This window comes from Eurosta solidaginis, chromosome 1 (assembly GCF_040869045.1).
Source record: "Eurosta solidaginis isolate ZX-2024a chromosome 1, ASM4086904v1, whole genome shotgun sequence".
NCBI lineage: Eukaryota > Metazoa > Arthropoda > Insecta > Diptera > Tephritidae > Eurosta > Eurosta solidaginis.
Genome location: NC_090319.1, coordinates 184,691,498 through 184,714,014, shown reverse-complemented (window position 1 = coordinate 184,714,014; position 22,517 = coordinate 184,691,498).

Here is a 22,517-nt window from a genome sequence, read left to right as displayed (position 1 = left end):
ATATAAACCTTTACGGTGTAATTCACATAGCAGAGATACAGGGGGTGTTTTGGTATATGTACATGGCTCAATACAGTATAAAATAGTTTACGATAATACTATTAACAAAAATATATGGTGTATAATAATAAAAATCAAAAACATCACCCAGTATCAAATAGGATTGATTTACCATTCACCTAGTGCGAGTGATGCTGACTTTATTTCATATCTAAGCGAAATTCTAAACAACAACTGTCTTACACATGATTATCACATAATCTTAACAGAAGCACGACATATAGCAAGCAGTTAGTTGACTTTTGCTATGGAACAAAAAATAGATTTTTACACCCGAAAGACCGACAATACCGAAACAATGATTGAACTGCTCTTTACGAATAGTGAATCCATTTCATGTGAAAAATTGGAAGAGCATCAGATTTCTGATCACGAAACTATACAGTTCAAAATCAAGTTAGACAGGGAATTTACATGAGAGCTAAAAGAACTATAACTTCTTGGGAATATTATGCATGTGATAGTCTTGTCAACCAATTACGACAGGTTAACTACTCTGGCTTTGAGAATCTCAGTGTCGAAAACAAGGTCTGAGTGATGACTGAAGGAGTCATAAGGAACTCTATAACATACACGGGATACATTCATGCTTAAATTTTAAATGAAAGTCTATACAAAGGGTTGGTTCCTAACCTATGGAAAACTTCAATTGTGGTACCAATAGAGAAAGTCAAGAATACTATAAGAGGTGATGAGATAAGACCAATTAACACGTTAGCCCGTGATGAAAAGATACTGGAAACTGTAGTTAAAAACCAGCTAGTGAAGTACCTAGATGATAATAAAGTTATTATACTGCAGCAATCGGGGCTTCGGAAAAAAACATTCTTGTGAAAGTGCCTTGAACGTTGTTTTAGCTAACTCGAAAGAAGATCTGAGTAGAAATAAACATATAATAGCTGAATTCCTACACTTAAAACGTACTTTTGAACCTATCGGTCAATATTTAATGCTAAAAAACTGTATAGCATAGGTGTTACTGAAACGGAGCTAAAATGGTTCCAAGACTTTATCATGAAGAGAAGTCAAAGAACTGTAATTGGACCATCCCTGTCAGGAAAAAGAGAGGTGCCTTCTGGAGTTCGGCAAGGGTTTGTCCTGGCACCTATACTGTTTAATATTTATATTTATTTATTTATTTAAGATTATATTCGACTCAAAAACAAAGCGGTCGGCTGCTAAAAATTTTAAGTAAAATATATAAGTTAACACGCTGGCGGCCACCAACATGTTGGATTCCCACAAGCTGAAGTTCACACGTGCAGCTGTGTCAGCATAATCATTCTTCCCACAGGCCCATGGGCCACCTGCAGCTGTGTCAGCATAATTATTTTTGCCACGTTTGATGAGTCAACTGCAGCTGCGCTAGCATAATTATTGTAAGCAGCTTAATTGCAACCCAACATCCGCTTCAAGGCCAAGTGCATTTCATCATATCGCGCAATGACTATATTTTGCAACGTTATAAAATCTATGGGAACGAAGTCAGTACCTATGCACATTGCGGCGGAGTGAGCATATTTCTATTTCACAATGTTGTGAGACTTTTGCATTGCATATGCCAGCCAAGTAAGACACCTGCGGGAAGTCTTTTCTTATTTAGTATCCAGGGCAAGTTGGCCCTTTAATTTCTTTCAGTGTAAGGATCACAGATCCTTTAAGTGGCGCCCGAGCAGGGACCGTGAACATAGTGTAAAGTAAAAAGGATAGCCCAAAAAATTATAAAAGAAATAGACCGTGCGTTATAAGAAGTTAAAAGAGGCTGATAGCCCAAGAAATTGCAAGGAGGGGAAAAACCCTGAAAAATAAAGTGAAAAGAGGCTGATAGCCCAAACAATTATGAAAACAAAAAAAAAACAGTGTGCTAATGCTAAACCTATACGTGATAGGGGCGTAAGTAGAATATCTAAAAATAAATCTTAATATTTTCTTGCAGGATAATGGAAACACTGCAGACCACCGTTACAAGTTTGACAGGTGCGGTTAACGCACTATTGGAAACGGTGAACAGCGTAGATAGGCGGGTATCGGCCTTGGACAATCTGCGATCCCGGCTCGACGTTTTAGAAGGAACTAGCCAGTCCATCCGTATCGGAAGCACACAAACAAACACAGACGTACCCTGAGGAGACGACAAAAGTCCTCATAGACACTTACAGGGATCGCGCCTTGGATGTTTTCAACCGCGGCCTGAACGGGGAGCTGGCTAAAATGCTCCTCATACAACGTCTCAAAACCCTCCCTGAGGCATATTCCGCATGCCTTGAAATTCAAAACACTAATTTCCAAAACTAAACTATTAACAGCGCACGCCACGACAATCGCGTTGTTGCGCCAATGAACGCGATACTAGATCACATGCATGGTTTAGGTGCCACCAGGGCACTACCAATATCTCCAAGGACAACGTGGCGTCCCCAAGAGCGAAAATTCCCTTTCGGAAGCGAAATTCAAATCAACAGGAATCCCCAAAGCTAGGCCAACCAACTTCTTCGCAACCACCTGTTGAAAAGATGGACGTGGATCAGTCCATTCAGAGTAGGCGCGTAAACTACATGAACCGGCCAAACCCTTTCAAACGTGATGCTAGGTCGGAAAACACAAAGCAACAGCGACTTTATCATGTGACCACAGACGATGCGGAGAAAGAAGCTGAACCGGTCCAAGAAGAGAAATTTTTATTTTATTAGCCCAACTGTAACCAAACAGGGTTGTCCTGTGCGGAAATCATTTAGCGTTCGATAAGTGGAGGATGCGCAGGTATAACCGAAAAAATAACTTAGAAATTTTTTACAGGCTTAGGCATTAATTCCAAGATAATTTTCTTTATCCTTCCCGGTCTTAAAACATTCGATCGGATTATTGGCGACGATACCCTTAAGGATATCGGAACAGTGGTAGATAGGAAGAACAATGTTTTAAAAATTAAGAAATATAAAATACCCCTTAAGGCACGAATATCCAGTGAAGCAAATTATACAATGTCTAGGGACCTTCCTTTAGAATCGAGAAGAAGGATAAGCGAAATAATTGAAAAATATGGCGAATTATTTTAACCGATTAATGGAAACGAATTGGTAAGAACTAGGCTATCCCTGCGAGATTCTGCATATAGACATCTTCGAGATTGAAAAATAAAAATACCTTAGCGCAATAGATAAATTTTCAAAAATGGCTAAGCTATTTGCGATAAAAAACAAGTCTTCAATACACATTCGAAAAAAGCTTACTGATCTCCTGCACTAATTCTCAGTACCAAAAATATTGGTCATGGACAACGAGAGAGGTTTTCTAACTCCTCTTGTCTTAAACTATGTCCGCTCACTAGGTATAGATGCCTACCAAACCCTCACGCAACGAAGTGAAAGCATCGGTCAGCTTGAGCGCTTGTACTCAATCTTGATTGAAATGTACCGATGCATTTCTCTTGAATTTAATAAATTAACTCCGAAGGAACGTGTCTCGATAACAGTGGGCCGGTAAAACAATACCGTTCATTCTGTTATTAAGCGAAAGCCAGTAAACGTATTCCTTAACAGGACTTCTGGAGTCAATTACCAGAGATTGGTGGACTTCAAAGAAAAAACGTATGAAGACGTTAAAGCATTATTAGAAGGGGAGCAGGAGGTCAGGAACGCTAGGTTGAACAATAAACGTTCTACCCCACGCACCTTCAGTGCAAAAGACAAATCATTTATTGCAAATAAAGAGATAAAGGCTAAACAAAAGCCACTGTACAAAGAAGAAATGTTTGCTGAAAACGTAACTATTGTTACTGAAAGTGGAAAAAAATTCTACAAGACCGACGTAAAAAACGTCTGAGATAACATTGGTCACAAGGCAAATCTCATGCTTAGATCCTTTAGTCCCAGGGCTTTGGGTACAAATTATTTTGTAGCCGATCCAGTCATAGGTTGGTTCAATTCCAAATAACTCGTTAGTTCGAATGATGGCGATCGGTATGGTTCAACTCCACCATAAAGTCTTTGCTTTAATTGACGTGAAGCTACTCCTTCCACGAGTAGGCCATTTGCAATCATCAACGCTTATGGTTAAAAAGGATCACCACGACCCTTTCGTCAGCACACAAATCGCCTATATTCCGAAGCAAAATAAATTCTTTTTAACACAATGCACGCACTGCTCAAAATAAAAACGAAAAAAATAAAAAAGTAAAAACAATCTTACAGTCATTGCGCTGGTAAATAAACCCGCATAAAGCGGCAATACGTAAAACGCATAAAAGCATTCATTAATATAAAATAATAAATATAAAAAAGGGGGAATGGCATCCTCACTAAAGAAAAAGAAAAAAAAACAGGAAAAAAAAGAAAAGAGAAACAACTAACCTAGCACTAACTAACATACTAATAACTAACACCAAACAAAGAGCGAAGTCATTTCATTACACTGCTTCACGGCTCCCAAAAAAACAAAAAAACCCGTAAAAATCCTTTAAAAATAAAATCAAAATCTAATTGTTCTTTCGAATTACTAATACTTAATTTCCTTTCCAACCCACTCAAGTCAACTAGTATAAAAATCCTGGAATAATGATAGTTATAATTTTACATAGCTTTAATTGATTCACTGTATGAATGAATGAATGTGTAAAATCCTAGATTAGAAAATTAATATTAGAATTAAAATATACGTATGGGTAAATGTATGGGAAATTAACTCAATGAAATTAGATTAATATCTTTATTTTATTAATAGCATCTGCTTCTGTGCAACTGTACACATGTACGATATATTCGCGATAGACTCACCACTAGCTACCATACGAGATAGATACGCATGGATCATTAATGGACACTTCAAACTTATTCATACCATTGACCTTCAGCGATATACTTGGCAACAACCAGACTAGAGCAAACACTAGAAACGCTTAATGAAACAACATCATCGACAGAGGTACTATCATTCCAATTAAACAGAATCCGCACACACCTGAGCGAATTAAGAGGACATAAATCCAAAAGAGCAAGACGATCAATTAACTGGATTGAGTCTGCCTGGAAGTGGATCGCTGGCTCACCTGATGCCACCGACTGGGACGAAGTCCTTCGCAACGAAAATGTCCTCAAGGAAAATACTGAACAGCAATACAAGGTAAACAATGCCATTTTCAAAAAGACTAACGAATTATTGCAGAAGCTAAATGGAATAGTGAGTATCACGAACAAAGTCCGTAATCGAAGGCACCTGGAAAAATTAGAGCAAGAAATCCAGCACGGAATAACCATTTTAAAGGAGGATGTTAACGAGCTAATCCGCGCCTCCCAGATGGCTAAAGCTGGCATTATTAATAGCAACCTTTTGAGCAAAGAAGAATTCAACTAACTGGTTAGTGAAATCGACGTCCTCCCATACAGCAACGCTATCGAAGCCATTGAGTATGACAAGCCATCGATCTACACCAACAGCACGCTCCTTCTGTATGTGCAGTCCTTGCCTAAGGTCACTGATGCCAGATTTAATCACTTAATCACAAGGGCAAATATCCGAGGAGGTCACCGTATAGATTTGCGATACAGGTCAATCCTGACCAACAAATTTGAGACTTATGGATAAGAGAAAACTCCTTGCAATTATCTTCTGCTATGGTTTGCGACCGGAAATCCACGGTAGAATTTATCAAAGAGGACACGCTATTCCTTGATAAATTTATGGGAACAGTAAGATCAGGTAAAAGTTTAATTTATCTAACGGTTCTTACATTCTACAGATGGACAACGAGGCCATTGTCATTAACAACGAAACATACTCAAGCACTAGTAGTTCTTGAGCACAGGTTCTTCCACCAGTTTTGACCAACATTACAAACCACAGCGTGGCACTAAACCTCAACCTGGTACACGGAATAACAATGGAAAACATAAAACTTCTGAAATACCTAAGGGACAAGACCAATTGGTTCGCACTTTCTGAAGGATCAGGGTTATTGCTACTTATGCTATTCATTAGGTGCAGTCGATAAATGCTTACAGGAGTACCTGTCCGTAGACCTATCTCCGGTGTAAAACACAGATCAATGTCCGTTGATCTTCGGCCCAACAAGTTGGTACCAATCGGTGAGCTGGGGTGTTCAAGTCCACCAGCCTTGGTTTGGCCGAGGATGACTATCCACCCTCCTCTTCCATTTTCGGGTAATGGCACCCGGTTGCACGGCAACTCCACCGCGAGTTCCGTGCTTTCCTCAGTATCCCTCTTTCATTGATTTTATTATCTCGGGTATCTAATTGTCAGGTCAATCAGATCGAGATTTGTGTTTTGTCGCAATTTAGGAATGTGACCAACCTTTTCTGTCCTGCAGTGTTACAACAATGTATAGTACATTGTTAACGAAGGAGCTGATTTTGCTCAGACATTGCTTGAAGGCGGCACCTCCCTCCAACGCTATGCACCACATGTTATGATCAAAAACGCCCGTTCACTGTGAACCAACTACCGATGTAATCTATCAGTGCAGTCGGTGTCTTTCCTCATGAATAGCTACTTAAATGGTCTATAGAGTGAGAGCGTCATATATCTGTTGTTAGGAAACAGACAGTGATGCTCACAAGTACTTACGATACAAACACTCGCAAGATACATCTTCACTAATTATGGTAATAACCCACTTGCGCATCTAGACACATCTCGCTAGTCACAGGTACTTGTGCGTTTATGATCATGTTGAAACTGAACCCAGCTAAACGTTCTATTCAGTTTTATGCAACTTTGCTCCGCATTATTTGCTACTTTATATATGCCTAAATATTCATTGTTATTTGCTACAGTGGTATACAACTTCTAATAACTCGATTCGTTGTATAATCTTCCTCATTAAAAAAAAAATAAATGTAAGGCGCGATAACCTCCGAAGTGATCTAAGGCCGAGCTTCTCTTCCAATTTGCGTCGCGCTCCTCTTGATTTTCCCTACAAATTGGCCGGACGGGACCTACATGATTTTATGCCGACTCCGAACGGCATCTGCAAGGCAGATGAGTTTTCACTGAGAGCTTTTCATGGCAGAAATAAACCCGGAGCGATTGCCAAACACTGCCGAGGGGCGACCCCGCTTAGAAAAATTTTCTTCTAATTGAAAAACCTTATTTCTAAAATTTTTGATGTTGCTTTGCCCGGGGTTTGTACCCAGGGCATCCGGTGTAGTAGGCGGAGCACGCTACCATCACACCACGGTGGCCGCCACAATCTTCCTCATTATTCTTCAATTACGCTACGTTTTATTCCACAATTTAGGGCTGTGGCCAACCTTTTCAACCATAGACCTGTGTTGGGGGGCTTTCCCGCCTCAGCAATATCTTTTCAACAGCAGCTTGCCACACTGCAGTGATCTAACATCGTTAAATCTGCCACATTTTTGGATGTGGCCATCCATTCTGCGAACGCCTCCTATTCGCTACGCAGTCTAAAGCAGCCTCAAACATCTCAAAAGACGAGTTGAGCACCGGCCCACTCGTACAATTATCGATTGTTTTTCGGCTGACGATAGACATACGTTTCTTCTTTCACCATCTTTCACCGTTTTTCGCCATTTCTCTCCGGTTGCCACAATTATGGGTTGTGAGCAACCTTTCATCTGCCCCTCAGGGTCAGTTTCTCAATGAAATTCGGGTATCTACGACAAGCAAGAGACCGAATTCCCTTGGGTCTTGCGTCCCCAAGGGAAAACAAGTCTACTCAGAGCGTGTCATAAAGTGAACTCTTATTTGAAACCACAACCACCGCGATGCTCCCACAAGGGGGCCATCCCAGGACAGGAGGTGAGACCCGAGTACAAAGCATCGTGCGATGCAGTGCATCAGATCACACTGGCTTCTTCTGCTCCCGCGGTAGCAGTATTTATGATACCCGAGTCCACCCTGCTACCTTTCGAGTAAAACACCTTACTCATGGATTGGGTACCCATGGTATTATGGTCGCCTTTTACGACCGGTATACCTACCGTGGGCATAATCTTTCCCCTATCCCACAGGCGTATTCATTAGATGCATTTGGAGGAAGATCACAGCAAGGATAATCTTAACTGAAATAAACATTGCAAATCGGCTAAGTCGAAGAGAAGAAAATCCTTCTTCGCCAACTAATCCCCGGGACGCAGATCTTTAAAGGGGCAGGAGTTAACACGCTGGCGGCCCCCAACATGTTGGATCCCCACAAGCTGAAGTTTATACGTCCAACTGTGTCAGCATAATCATTCTTCCCACAATCCCATAGCCACCTGCCGCTGTGTCAGCATAATCATTCTTCCCACAGTCCCATGGGCCACCTGCAGCTGTGTCAGCATAATTATTCTTCTCACGTTTGATGGCCACCTGCAGCTGCGCTAGCATAATTATTGTAAGCAGCATAATTGCAACCCAACACCCGTTTCAAGGCCAAGTGCATTTCATCATGTCGCGCAATGGCAATATTGCGCAACGTTCGCAATGGGAACCAAGTCAGTACCTATGCACATTGCAGCGGAGTCAGCATATTTCAATTTCACAATGTTGTGAGACTTTTGCATTGCATATGCCAGCCAAGTAAGACACCTGCGGGAAGTCAAGGCCACACTCACACCCAGACGTCGCATATGTCTAGCTCCAGAATGAACTTGCACGAAATGTTATAAAAGGAAGCAGAAGTCCTCGCAGAGGGCAGTTGCGTCGGGGCTTTCATACTAACCGCTATCGTACTTAATTATCTAATAAATAAAGTTGTTAAATGTTAATTGTGAAAAAGCTTCTTTTCTTATTTAATATCCAGGGCAAGTTGGCCCTTTAATTTTTTTCAGTGTAAGGATCACAAATCCTTTAATTTATATATAGTATACTAGCGTACTCTCGCTCGCTTCGCTAGCCGATAAATTCAATGATTTGAAAGATAATAAAATTAATACGAAACAAAGCAAATTCTTTGATACAATTTCATTCGAACTTTATTGTAACACTTTTTGGTAGACAACGTTTTTGGTTTTTCCATCTTTCGCGTAAATGAATAATGACGACGGTTTGCCTACTCGTGAGCAAGCTACATACATACAATTGTCCATGAGAAGAAATTGGGTATTCTAAATTAATACCGCACATTTGTAGATACTGTCCTTGTGCCTTATTGATTGTCATAGCGAAGGCAAGGCGAATAGGGAACTGCAAACGTTTGAAATCGAATGGTAAATCCGTCGAAATCAGTGGAATTCTGTGTATCAAAACGTCTTCCTTTGTACTTCCCTTTCAAAACTGTTGCTTCGATAACGTTACCCATTAGCTTCTTCACAGCGAGTCTGGTACCGTTGAAAAGTCGTGGCACAATATTTTTGTTCAGCATAATAATCAGTGCTCCAATTTTTAATCGTAAATTATGAGGTGGGAGGCCTAGCAAATCGATCGATGATTAGTAATAGGGTCCATTGACTTATATGCAATTATGTTACCAGGTATTTGATGCAGAATAGCTGCATTTATACCATTAACGTCCCTATTTTTCCAAGCTAAAATTGCTCTTTCGCTGAGCCAATCATAATTTTTGTAATGTTGAACTATGTTTGGAAATACACTCTGTATCAATGCCTCTTTAGACTGTGCAAAAGTGCAGAAATTGTTGGGCAATGTAATCATTCCTGTTGGATCGACAGACATTTGGCCATTTCCGATTTTCAGTAATTGCTGTGAAAATTCAGGTGCTGACGGATCGTTTTGAAGTTGAACACGTACGTTTGTAGTAAGTTTACACGTCTCCATAAATACGATGATTTTAAACATGCATTGATTTCATCTGCAGCCGTGGATTTTGGGATCACAGGTAATGTTTGCCTGAAATCTCCAGCCAATAAAATCATGGCACCTCCAAAGACTGTTTGGCTTCCTCGTAGATCTTTCAAAGTTCAACTAAGTGCTTCCAATGATTTCTTGTGTGCCATAGAACACTCGTCCCATACGATGAGCTTAAATTCTTTAAGAACTTTTACCATTCCAGATGTTTTCGTTGGTGTTTCATTTACCTGCATATTCAAAGGCAACTTTAATGCAGAATGTCCTGTGCGACCGCCTTCCAGTAATGTAGCCGCAATTCCGGAAGAGGCGAGTGCCAATTCAACGTTATTATCTGATCGAATTGTTGCTAATATCAATGAAATCAAAAAGGTCTTGCCTGTTCCCCCAGGAGCATACAAGAAAAACAATCCACCAGTTCCATGGCTAACATTATTCATGATTGTATCAGAAACATGTTGCCGTTCGTCATTCAATTTCGTTAAATTTGATGTTACAAATGTGTTTAGTTCATTACAATCGTAATGGTATTCACGCTCCAGTTCCCGATTGAACATATCATGCATTGGAAAATTTGCTGCTGGCATGCGCAATTGTACTAACGATTTGTTTGGCATCGGCAAAGAAATGTCGTCAATCCTTATCAATGTTTCATTGTAAATTTCCAATGCGAATTCCAACTCATAATTTGCAGTATTTCGACGCATTTGGCTTAAAATATCATCTGCCATATAATCTTTGAAATTATTTCATAATTCCAATGGATTACATGGGGAGCACATTGCAATTATTATCGAAAATAATGTTCGTATTTGATGGGGACTGGCTATTACAGCTGAAACGGCAATCGTATCTTCCCAATGCTTGTCATCCTCCAACAAATTTCATGCTTCACGATATGTAGCGCACAATTCACCATTAATTGTTCTTAAAGCTTGGAATGATGTTGGGCCACGAACATTAATTAACAACAATCGCAAATAAAAACACTCAGCATTATTTGGATGAACTGCATAAATTCGTCCTAATGCATCTGTTGAGAACACGTTAGGATGACCTTGAACTGGTTTTCCTTCTTTTCGCCTTTGAAATGTTTTCCTGGATTTATCCCATGTGAAATATTGTGGCGCTTCTGTATATAGCAATGTTCTTGCAAAATCGTCCGATTGACATAAATGAAAAAAGGCAGTCAAAGTTGTAGACGGTGCACTTGTTGCTCTAAGCGCTGCATTTTCAGGAGCAAATTAAACGCGTTTGCCATTTTCAAGGTGAACCCCTAAATGAACGACTGTTGGATGTATTTCGTTTATTGGGAATGTGAAAATTCGCATATCTCTTCGTTACTGCTTATATAACACCCCATTCGATATTTTTTAATCTCGTCGTTGTCATTTTGGACTGCACCGAATACAGCCATATCGCTTCCTTTATTTACATATTTGCAAATGTATTTAATTGATTTAACGGAGTTACAGTATTCCAGGTTAATATGCGCTTTGAATGTTTTGGACAACAATGCCGACGACGATATGCCGGATATCCATCGTCACCTGTGACCGTATCCGAAATTAATGCTCGTGTGTATCGTTTCGAACATTTTCCACCAATAATGCATGGAGAGTTCACATGCAATGCACCGCAAGGTCCATGTATCATAGTTTTCTTGACGACTTCGAACAAATCTGGATCAATCGTTTGATCCGGTATTTCAGCTGATATCACACTATCAATTTGATGCGGTTTAATTTTATCAACCAACCAAATCAAAATGTGTGCGTGCGGTAATCCCCGCTTTTGCCATTCAACGGAATACATACAACAACGCACCTCTCCAAAAACTCTATGTTTGACAATAAAGTCCATAAGTGATTTTAGTTTTAGTTTGAAAATACGTGCAGTTATGTCATGTCGATCAATTCGGGATTGGCCAGGAAACAAATGGTCTTTGATTTCACTCCATTGCGGATTGCATGTAAAGGTAATAAACAGATCCGGCAGTCCATAAGCGCGAACATACGCGATGGCATCCTGTGCATATTCATGCATGCATCGCGGGCTACCAGTATATGTTGCTGGTAATATGACCTTTCTACCGAATGACATCGGTTATTCACTGCATCCCGTAAGTGAATGTATTCCTAGGAGCGTAACTTAGTCTGGTTGAATTTGATATAGTTTAAGCGCTCAGTCTCAACTTTTGCATACATATCCACGACGGCGCAGTGAAATAATTCCCAAATGCAATAACTCCCAACAAAAAAATTCAACAACACCCAAATATTTTCCATACAAATTGGGACTTATTTTATTATGAAATAGCTCTCAATTCATTGGGACTTATTTCAAAATTTTTGCTGGTAATTATTTCATAATGAAATAACTCCCAAATGAAATAATCCCCAATCAAATTTCTTTGGGAGTTATTTCATAATTTTTTGAGATTGGGAGTAGCCTCGGTTATACCACACACCCGCACTTGGCATGGCGTAGCCCAGGGTTATTTCCTATAAAAGCGGCCGAAGGCCGCCTATGCAGAAAGGTGTTCTACGCAGACTTGTTCCTTTTATTTTTTACTTTTAATAAATTATATTAATTTCATAAAAAATGCGATTTTTTAAAACAAATTACGTTTACTTCGACGACACTATTCAAGTTTTCTTGTAATTGTAAATTTTACATATGTACATAATAGTTTGCTGTATTTTTCAAATCTCATTGTAACTGATTATATAGTATAAATATACCATTTCAAATTTAGATTTGGAATGTATTTCATTATTTTTGGGACTTATTTCATTTGGGAGTTATTTCATTTTTTTTTTTGGGACTTGTAGTTTGATTATGAAATAACTGGCAAATATTGGGAGTTATTTCATTTCCTTCTTTGGGAGTTATTTCATTTATTATAGTTGGGAGTTATTACATGGGAGTTATTTCATTTGGGAGTTATTTCACTGGACCATCCACGACAAATTGGTGGAACAATCTTCTGCATTTCAGAATGTGAGATTCTTCATTTTCGCGAATCATTATTCGATATGAATAATAATTCATAGCGCTAACTTTTTTATTCGTTTCTGCGCCTGAATTAAAAAAATTCACATTTGTAAGATTATTATTATCATATGTGAATATTTTTGATGTGTAAACATCTTTGCTCACGGAAGGCGGGAATTTTGAATGTAAGATGTAAGTGTAAGATGTAAGATGTAAGATATAAGATGTAAGGTATGGGTTGGCATGGGTATGTATATGGAGGATGGTATGGATATGGGGGATATATGATGTAAGAAAAAAACTTTAGCGCTTTTCTAAGTGCATCGTTAAGTTCACGTAAAGTTATCTAAGTACCCTCATAAGAACTGACTTACAGTTCTCTGAATAATTGTGGAAAAAATAAGGTTTATTCAGAAAACTTCTATAAAAATCTACCACCTATTTTCAAGTTTGCGTGGTAGAAGTGGTAGAACTTATATTTCAGGAAAAAAGGTGGTAGATCTACCACGTTAGTTGCAGTTGAACTGTATACAAATTAACGGAACATAAGCGTCGTTTTTATAACAAATACAAAGCAGTAGAAATGTTCAGTCAACAATGAAATGTGACATACGTTTGTGTATGTGTGCTGAAGCATCTCTCATAAACAGTGTACAAACCTCGGTGTTTATGTTTACTCTCCTTCAAAAAAAATTTGCAACTTAACAGCACGACGAAAAATTCGTATATTTATTCAAAAAATGTTGTACACGCTCGTCACCCAGAGAAATATTACCACTCATCAACACAGCTTCCTTTTGATACCCATATTGAAGTACTCATTAACAGCTTCCATTTGATACCCATAATGTAAAAACACATCCTGAGGTTATTCTGATCCACGTTTTGAGCAATATCTCGAGACCCTAGTCACCCAGATGTCTGAAAATTACCCTCTGCTAAAGAACTCATCAACAGCTTTCATTTGATATCTATATTGTATAAACACATTCTAGGGGTATCTGGGTCCACGTTTTGGCCTATATCTCGAGACGCTATTCATCCAGGGGTACGAGAAATTATCATGTACTAAAGCACTCATCAACAGCGTTCATTTGATATCCATATTGTATAAACACATTCTTGGGGTACCCGGGTCCACACTTTGGCCTATATCTCCAGACCCTAGTCACCTAGGGGTCCGACAAGTACCCCATATTAAAGTACTCATCAGAAGCTTCCATTTGATACCCATATTATACAAACACATCGTAGGGTTATCTGGGCCCACGTTTTGACCTATATCTCAAAACCCTAGAAATTTAAAAAAATTTTTTTTTTGCTTAAAACCTTCCCCTATTTGATCCCTATAATATGAAAAAAGAACGAATAAAATTGGTCTCGTATCGGCCCCAAAACATGGACAGGAACGAGCATCATTTCCTTTTTATATATATAGATTATAAGATTAATATAAGTGTCCCCATTGGCGGGTGAACGTAAGGAGCTCAGAAGGTAGCTTACGCGAGGTGCTCAGAAAGGAGCTTGGTGCCCATGAGGGGGCTGACGCGACGTGCACATAAAGGAGCCAGATGCCCAGTAGGGGAAACGCGCGAACCGGTAGAAGTGCCGATGGATCCAATCTATCCTTACACGATATCGTGTCGGTTGAAGTACCGATATATCCAATCCATCCTTATACGATATCGTGCCTGTTTTCTACGGAAAAAATAATAATTCCAGCTTTTACAAAATAAATTAGCTTGTATCTGTTAGTTTAGATAGGCGAATATTGCATTACGTATTGTGGCAAAAGTACATTCAAGACTGATACAGCTATACAAGTCATTGTAGTGCGAGAACCAGATAAGCAGAGAATTATTTTTAGCAAAGTTACGACGACAAAGGGGTAAATAAAAAGGAACGTAGTGTCTGGAAACCCTAGGAGGAACTGCATAAAACAACGGCTGAGAAGGTCAGCAGAATTAATTTCTCCAATAATGAGCTTATGGATGAACAATAATATTCTCTGGTTTTCCAGCGTGGGTAAGCTAATAAGAAGAAGTCTAATTCTGTATGGTGGAAGGAGGAGACTTGAGTCCCAGTTAAGGCCACGTAATACGAATATCAAAAATTGCTTTTGAACTGACAAAAGACGCTTTATATGATATAACCAATTCTCCAAAGTACTGTGATATTAAACTCTTTGCACTTTACATTGTTCATGCCTAGTGGAGATAGTATCATTGAAATATATATAGAACTAGCAGACCCGGCAGACATTGTTCTGCCCTAAATTTGTTCTATCTGCATAAATTTTAATAAGCTTTTTCCGTCTAAATCTGCCCTCCCCTCTTCAATTTTTCTTACTCCTTTTATTCACTCCTCCCTCCGCCTTTTTCGCTTCATTTATCGGTATAAAAAATACTCTGTACTCAATTTGATACCCATAATGAAAAACACATCCTAGTGTTACCCTGATTCACGTTTTGGCCTATATCTCGAGACGCTAATCACAAATTGGTATGAAAGTTATCCTTTAATACAGTACTCATCAACAGCTTTCATTTGTTATCCACATTGTATAAACACATTCTAGGGGTACCCGGGTCCACGTTTTGGCCTGTATCTCAAAACCCTAGTCACCAATAGGTATGAAAACGCACTCACCAACTGCTTTCATTTGATATCCATATTGTATAAACACGGTCTAGGTGTAAACGGGCCCACGTTTTGGCCTATATATCGAGAACCGTCACCCAGGTGTATGAAAATTGGCCTCTACTAAAGCAGTCATCAACAGCTTTCATTTGTTATCCATATTCTATAAAAACATTTTAGAGGTACCCTGGTCCACGTTTTGGCCTATATTTTGAGACGCTAGTCATACAGGGGTGCGAAAAATACCCCGTATCAAAGTACTCATAAACAGCTTCCATTTGATAGCCATATTGTACAAACACATCCCAGGATTACCCAGGTCCACGTTTTGATCTCAAGACCCTAGCCAGAACAGGATAAAAAGTATCCTATTTCCCTGTCCTCTTTCTAAGCTACCTCTCCACCAATTTTCGTATGATATAAATATGTTCATCCGTTCTTGAGTTATAAATAGTGTATCTAACACCACTTCCTTTTATATATGTATATAGACTATCAGACCCCGCAGATGTTGTTCTTCCCTAAGCTTGGTCTGTCTGCATATCTCTTAAGAAGTTTTTAACTCTTACCTCACATCCACCCAGTTCTAGTCCCAGACCCGATCCCGCTCCCAGTCGGTCCCTGGTCCATTTCCTGGAAAAAAAGGTTCGTAAATACTAATCTAGATAAAGGTCTACCAATATACCAAATTTTAGGCAAATCAAACGTTTAATAGAATTTGTTTGATTAGATCGGACCCTGGGCCACTACCCGAAAACAAAGAATCGTTATGCCTAATCTAGGCAAAGGACTACCTATATACCAAATTTCAAGCAAATCGAACTATGAACAGAACTTGTTCGAATATATCGGTCCCTGGCTCGGAGTATCGTGAATACGAATCTAGGCAAAGGGCTACCTATATACGAAATTTCAGGCAAATCGAACGAATCCCCGCTCCACTTTCCGGAAAAAAAGTTTCGTTAATACTAATCTAGGCAAAGGTATACCTATATACTAAATTTCAGCCAAATCAAACCTTGAATAGAAATCGTTCGAATGGATCGGTTTCTGGTCCACTTCTTGGAAAGAATGTTTCTCTCCGCAAGAATCATCTTCGTACTTCAATGAATATTCACACAAAAAAAAAAAAGAAATAAATCGGTCCAACCGTTCTCGAGTTTTTCGCTTAGCAGCGACTCATTTTTATTTTATGGACTAACAGACCCGGAAGACTTAGTTCTACCTCCCCCAGCGGATTAGGGGATCAGAATATACCCGCGGTAGGTATGCCTGTCGTAAGAGGCGACTAAAATACCAGATTAAAGGGGCTGTGTAGCGCAACCCTTCAGGTTGCCAGTGCAATATACAGCTTCTCCAAACCTAATTGTCAACCTCCCCTATCAGCGGCGAATCTTGTTTCACTAACAGACGAGGCTCTGGCGACCCCAATCTCCTTATGGAACTTTGGGGTGGAGAGGGAGGAATGGCCTTAAGGTTTAATGTGGTCATAAAAATCGTTCCCGATATAGTCGGGCTAGTACTTTAATAGTGCTGTCTTACCGGAGCGTGCCGGATCTGTATCCGGCAAAGGACCATCATATCGATAACACTCCCCAAAGCCTTCGGAGAGCAACCTTATCGCTACAACAACAACAACAACAACTTTTTTCTATCCTAACTTTGATCTATCTGCATAACTTTTAGGAAGTTTTTATTCTTAATCTCCTTCCCCCTCTCGCCCCATTTCCTTTGTCCTTTTATCACTCCTCTCTTTTCCTTTCTCTCTTTCTGGACCTCTTTCTCCCCCTCCGCTTTCCCAACCCTTATTTTCTCTCTACCTCCCTCTCCTTACTCCTCCGCTCCATCTATCTCTATCTGTATATCTTCATCTAACTCGATCTGTTTCTCAGATTCTTTTCATTCTTTCCTTTCCTTTCTTTTCGTTTCCTCTTCTTTACTTCCCTTTCTTTTCTTTCCTTTCAGAAAAGCACACCTTCGAAACTATTTTGATAAATGTACGCGATAATTTAAACTTTATATAAGAACAAGTAAAGGTGTCTAAGTTCCGGTGTAACCGAACATTATATACTCAGCGTAAGCCTCAATTTGACATTTCATTTCACATAAATTACTTTTCTACATAACAGGTGGCACCGCCCGTTTAAAAAAAGTGTCTCCCCATTTCCCCTTACAATAAAACTTGATAAGTGAAATATCATTGATTCAAAACTATTTTTTGCTAAGTTATAGGTTATTATTCTAGTCTACGACCCTTTTAAACTTGTTTTATATCTAAGTTGCCGTGGTCTTTAACCGATCCCGTCAATTTTTACTAGAATAATTTTCTGCTATAAGGAAAATATGTGTACACAATTTAATTTTCTTCGAGTTATGGCTCCCGAAAGATTGGAAATTGCTTAGTCATAAAAGGGGCGGTGCCATACCCATTTTCAAAAAATTTAGTGTTTTCCAATTTAATGTTATAACTCAATTTAAAAAGTAAAATTCTATTGATACAAAGCTCTTTTTCGCTAATATATAACTTATTATTTTCGTCAACGCCCTTTTAAAAATCTTTTATATAAAAGTGGACGTGGTCTTTAACCGATGTGGTCCATTTTTTCTAGAAATATTTCCTGCTATAGGAAAAATTTTTGTACCAAATTTTATAACGATCCGTTAATTTTTCTTCGAGTTATAGCTGCCGAAACATTGAAAATTGCTTAGTCATAAAAAGGGCGGTGCCACGCACATTTTTTAAAATTTGAAGTTTTTTCCTATTTATTGTTATAAATCCACTTGGGAAATGAAATACTATTGATATAAAGCTCTTTTTTGCAAAGATATAGCTTATGGCGGCCAGCGTAGTGTAATGGTAGCGTGCTCCGCCTACCACACCGTATACCCTGGGTTCGCACCCCGGGCAAAGCAACATCAAAATTTTAGAAATAAGGTTTTTTAATTAGAAGAAAATTTTTCTAAGCGGGGTCGCCCCTCGGCAGTGTTCGGCAAGCGCTCCGAGTGTATTTCTGCCATGAAAAGCTTTCAGTGAAAACTCATCTGCCTTGCAGATGACGTTCGGAGTCGGCATAAAAACATGTAGGTCCCGTCCGGCCAATTTGTAGGGAAAATCAAGAGGAGCACGATGCAAATTTGAAGAGAAGCTCGGCCTTAGATCTCTTCTTATATATATAAAAAGTGGGCGTGGTTATCATCCGATTTCACTCATTTTCAACATTAGTCTATTCTGGGTCCAGAAAAGCTCGTGTACCAAATTTGGTGAATATATCTCAATATTTACTCAAATTATCGTGTTAACGGGCAGACGGACGGACGGACATGGCTCAATCAAATGTTTTTCGATTCTGATGATTTTGATATGTGGAAGTCTATATCTATCTCGTTTCCTTTATACCTGTAAACCAACCGTTATCCAATCAAAGTTAATATACTCTGTGTGCAAAGCACGCTGAGAATAAAAATATATATCATTTGTAATCATTTCGTTCGGGATATTTATTTATGTTTAAAAAATGACACTTTTATTATGATAAAATTAAATCGCTATGAGCACAGCTTACACAAATTACGAAAAAATTATTAATTAGAACACGTCAACAAATCAGCAGGCATTTCGTCAGTTGATACATATTTAAGTGAAACCATTTGGTTTTTAACAACATCTCTTATGTAGTGTTGACGAACATCTATATGTTTAATTCTATTATGCGACTGATGATTTGTTGCAAGTTTTAATGCACTTTGATTGTCACAATATATAGGTATCAAATAAAATTGTTTAGTGATATCATAAAGTAAATTTCTTAAGTAAACAGCTTCTCTACGTGCGTCTGAGAGAGCTACGTACTCTGCTTCAGTACTGGATAAAGGTACTGTTTTCTGCTTTCTACTTTGCCAAGAAATAGCAGACCCAAACATGGTAAAGCACTGAGTTGTGTTTTTATTTGACATTCCGTGTGTATGCTTGCTATTGTTTTTCACATATTTTCTTTGTGCTTTGTTCGCAACAAATGTAGCATTACCAGACTCATTGTCGAATTTAGAAACTCCAATGTCCAGCAACTTTTACTTGGTGACGTCAGCAGTTATACTGATTCCAGAGTGTTCGATTGCCATTATCATTGGCGAAAATTTTTCTGGTAAACCAGCTAAAATTAAGGAACCTACCCATTCGTCGGTAATCTGAAAACCTGTACCATTCAACTTGTGTGCTGTTTCAACTACTTGGGTTATGTTAGTTGTCATTGAATTATAGTTTTCAAGGCGTAACGATGTTATTTTCCTCGAAAAACTTGAGTCATCAAACATTGCTTTCAGCTTTGCCCATAACTTTCCGAGATGTTAGTTGCCTTAATATGTACACATAGACTTGGTTCTATGGTCACTACTAGCTTTGCCTTAGTTTTTGCATCCTCCTCAACTTTTTTTCTTGTTCGGAATTAGATTTAATGTAGTGAACTTTTCCTTCCAATACCTACATGTTTTCAGCCGCAAAACACCATTCGTCGTAGTTTTCTCTGCCTTTCGATTTTGGCACATTTTGTATATAATTGGTAGCCATTGTTTGGTAAAACAAAGATAAAGTTTAATTAATTTTTCTTCAAATTATTTAAGTAAAAAACGTGAGGCCCATAACCTATTAATTAGAACACGTGAATCTGCGTTGACAGTCGTACTTCAAGTGACTTTTTATTAATTAGTATATATATATAGACGTGTGGTTATTTAATACAAATGAGTTATTTTGATAGTGTCAGATTTAAAAATAAATTAACACAAATTTCAATAAGAAAATTCATGAAAAAACACATTTAGGGCTGCCATGAAAAAATATAAAAAATTAATACTCAGTCATTTTGCTTTACGATCAGCATACAAATTAGCATAAACAAGTAAGGAAGTGTAACGACAGCCTGTCTCCACACTGGCTTGAATGAGTGGCAGCTTGTATATGTGTCTATGTGGGTGGTTATGTGTTGTGTGTCCAATTCCGCGCCTTAGCCGCAATGTTGCCACTAATCTAATGACATCACGTATTGACAACATTCAACATTGTACCTACAGTAGACACAATGTTGCAGCGGAAGTAAGATGTTGCGAGTTGGCATCAGATTGTTAGCAGCAGTCACTATGTTACTAACAACCTAGCAACATTGACGAATGCCATGCACCTATGTGTTTGTTTTGTTCTGTATTATGTATGTTGATGTGTATTGGTAGAAGGCTATGAACATGTGAATGTATCAGTGTGAGCGGTCAAGGCACGAACCCAATGTATCTGTGGAGGTGTTCGTTTTGTGGAGCGGTAAGCATGTAAATGTATGAGTGCAGGATTGTATGAACGGATCGGTGGAAAATACGGGAAAGCCGAAAAGAAGGTTTAGCTTGTATAGGTAGAAACTTTCCGTTTCTGGGTAACGTTCTTTACCACGGCGGTGGCTACAAGAAGGGGGAAAATCAGCCAACGGGCCAAAGTATCATTTTATCAGTGCAAGTGCGTGTAAGTGCAAAGTGTGAAATACTTAAAAATATTTTAATTACACAAAGTTTTTAGTGCGCGCCTCAAGCCGGAGTTAAAGCCTGTTTTCTAAATCGTTTGGCCAGCTAAAGTTTTTTTGAGTAGTGCGCGGCGAAAAGTGTACCGCGAACGTTAAAACCAAATAAACCTGGTTTTCCACCTAGCACCCGATCCTGACCATTGCAGCAGAAATGAACTAAACTACAACGTGTGCCGCAACAGCTGAAAACCAGGTAAGTCTAATGGTTTCCTTTGGCTTTGGATTTGTGTTTTTTTTTTCTTTTCAATTTGTCATGCCCACTGGGAAGTTGGCTTCAATATAGCCAATTTTCCAAGCAAACCAAAAGCAAACTTGCATGCACGTATGCACGCCTGCATACAAACATATGTATGTCGGTGAGCATATAATCATGCATACAGAAAATATAATTATTCCCACCAATTTGTAACGCTAGCGATTTTACAGGAACAACCTTCTTTTCGTATCCTAACATGGCACTCACTGCTGGAAAGCACCACTGGGCACGGCAATTTTAGCGATATACCACCCGGCACCAACTACCACGCACTACACTTCATTTTCAGTTTAGTGGCGAAACACCACCCACAACAGCAAATACTTTATATCGGCGACGTACCGCCCAACAACCATTACAACAACGTTCGTATATCGGCGACGTACCGCCGAACAACCATTACAACAACGTTCGTATATGGGCGACATACCGCCAAACAACTATTATTACACATCCAAAAGCACTACACTATAATTTTATTTGGCGGCTCACCCCACTACAACCACAGTGAAAACACAAGAACTTGGCAAGATCGAGGAGGACCATTTTCCACCAGCGGCATTGGGTCGCAGCAACAATACCCACAAGCACCACACTAAGTCGTTATGTATTGGCGCGCAATACAACAACAACGGCAACGACACCACAGGTAACTAAAATCCTTGGGAGCTAACACAACAAATAAAGAAAAACGGCAGCAACCATCACAATAAAGTTGGCAGCAGCATTTACATATTTTGGCCTTACAAACTACAAGAAGCACAGGCGGAGAGAGGAACGGTCCCGGCGTTGTATTTGGTCACCATATTATTTTTGTATATTGTATTTTTTATTATTACGTTTATTTATATCTCTTTTATATTGTCGGAAGGAGCATACTTTTAGTAGGAAACGGGCAACAGGGGTCAATTAGTTTCAGGGGTCAGACATCTATTTGGGGATTCACTTTACCACCATACTTCCTACTGGTGGCACTCTCGCTCCCATTTACATTTTCTCCGTTCGTTTATTCCTTTCATTCTTTTTATACTCAGTTGAGCAGAGCTCACAGAGTATATTAACTTTGATTGGATAACGGTTGGTTGTACAGGTATAAAGGAATGGATATAGATATAGACTTCCATATATCAAAATCATCAGTATCGAAAAAAAATTTGATTGAGCCATGTCCGTCCGTCCGTCCGTCCGTCTGTCCGTTAACACGATAACTTGAGTAAATTTTGAGGTATCTTGATGAA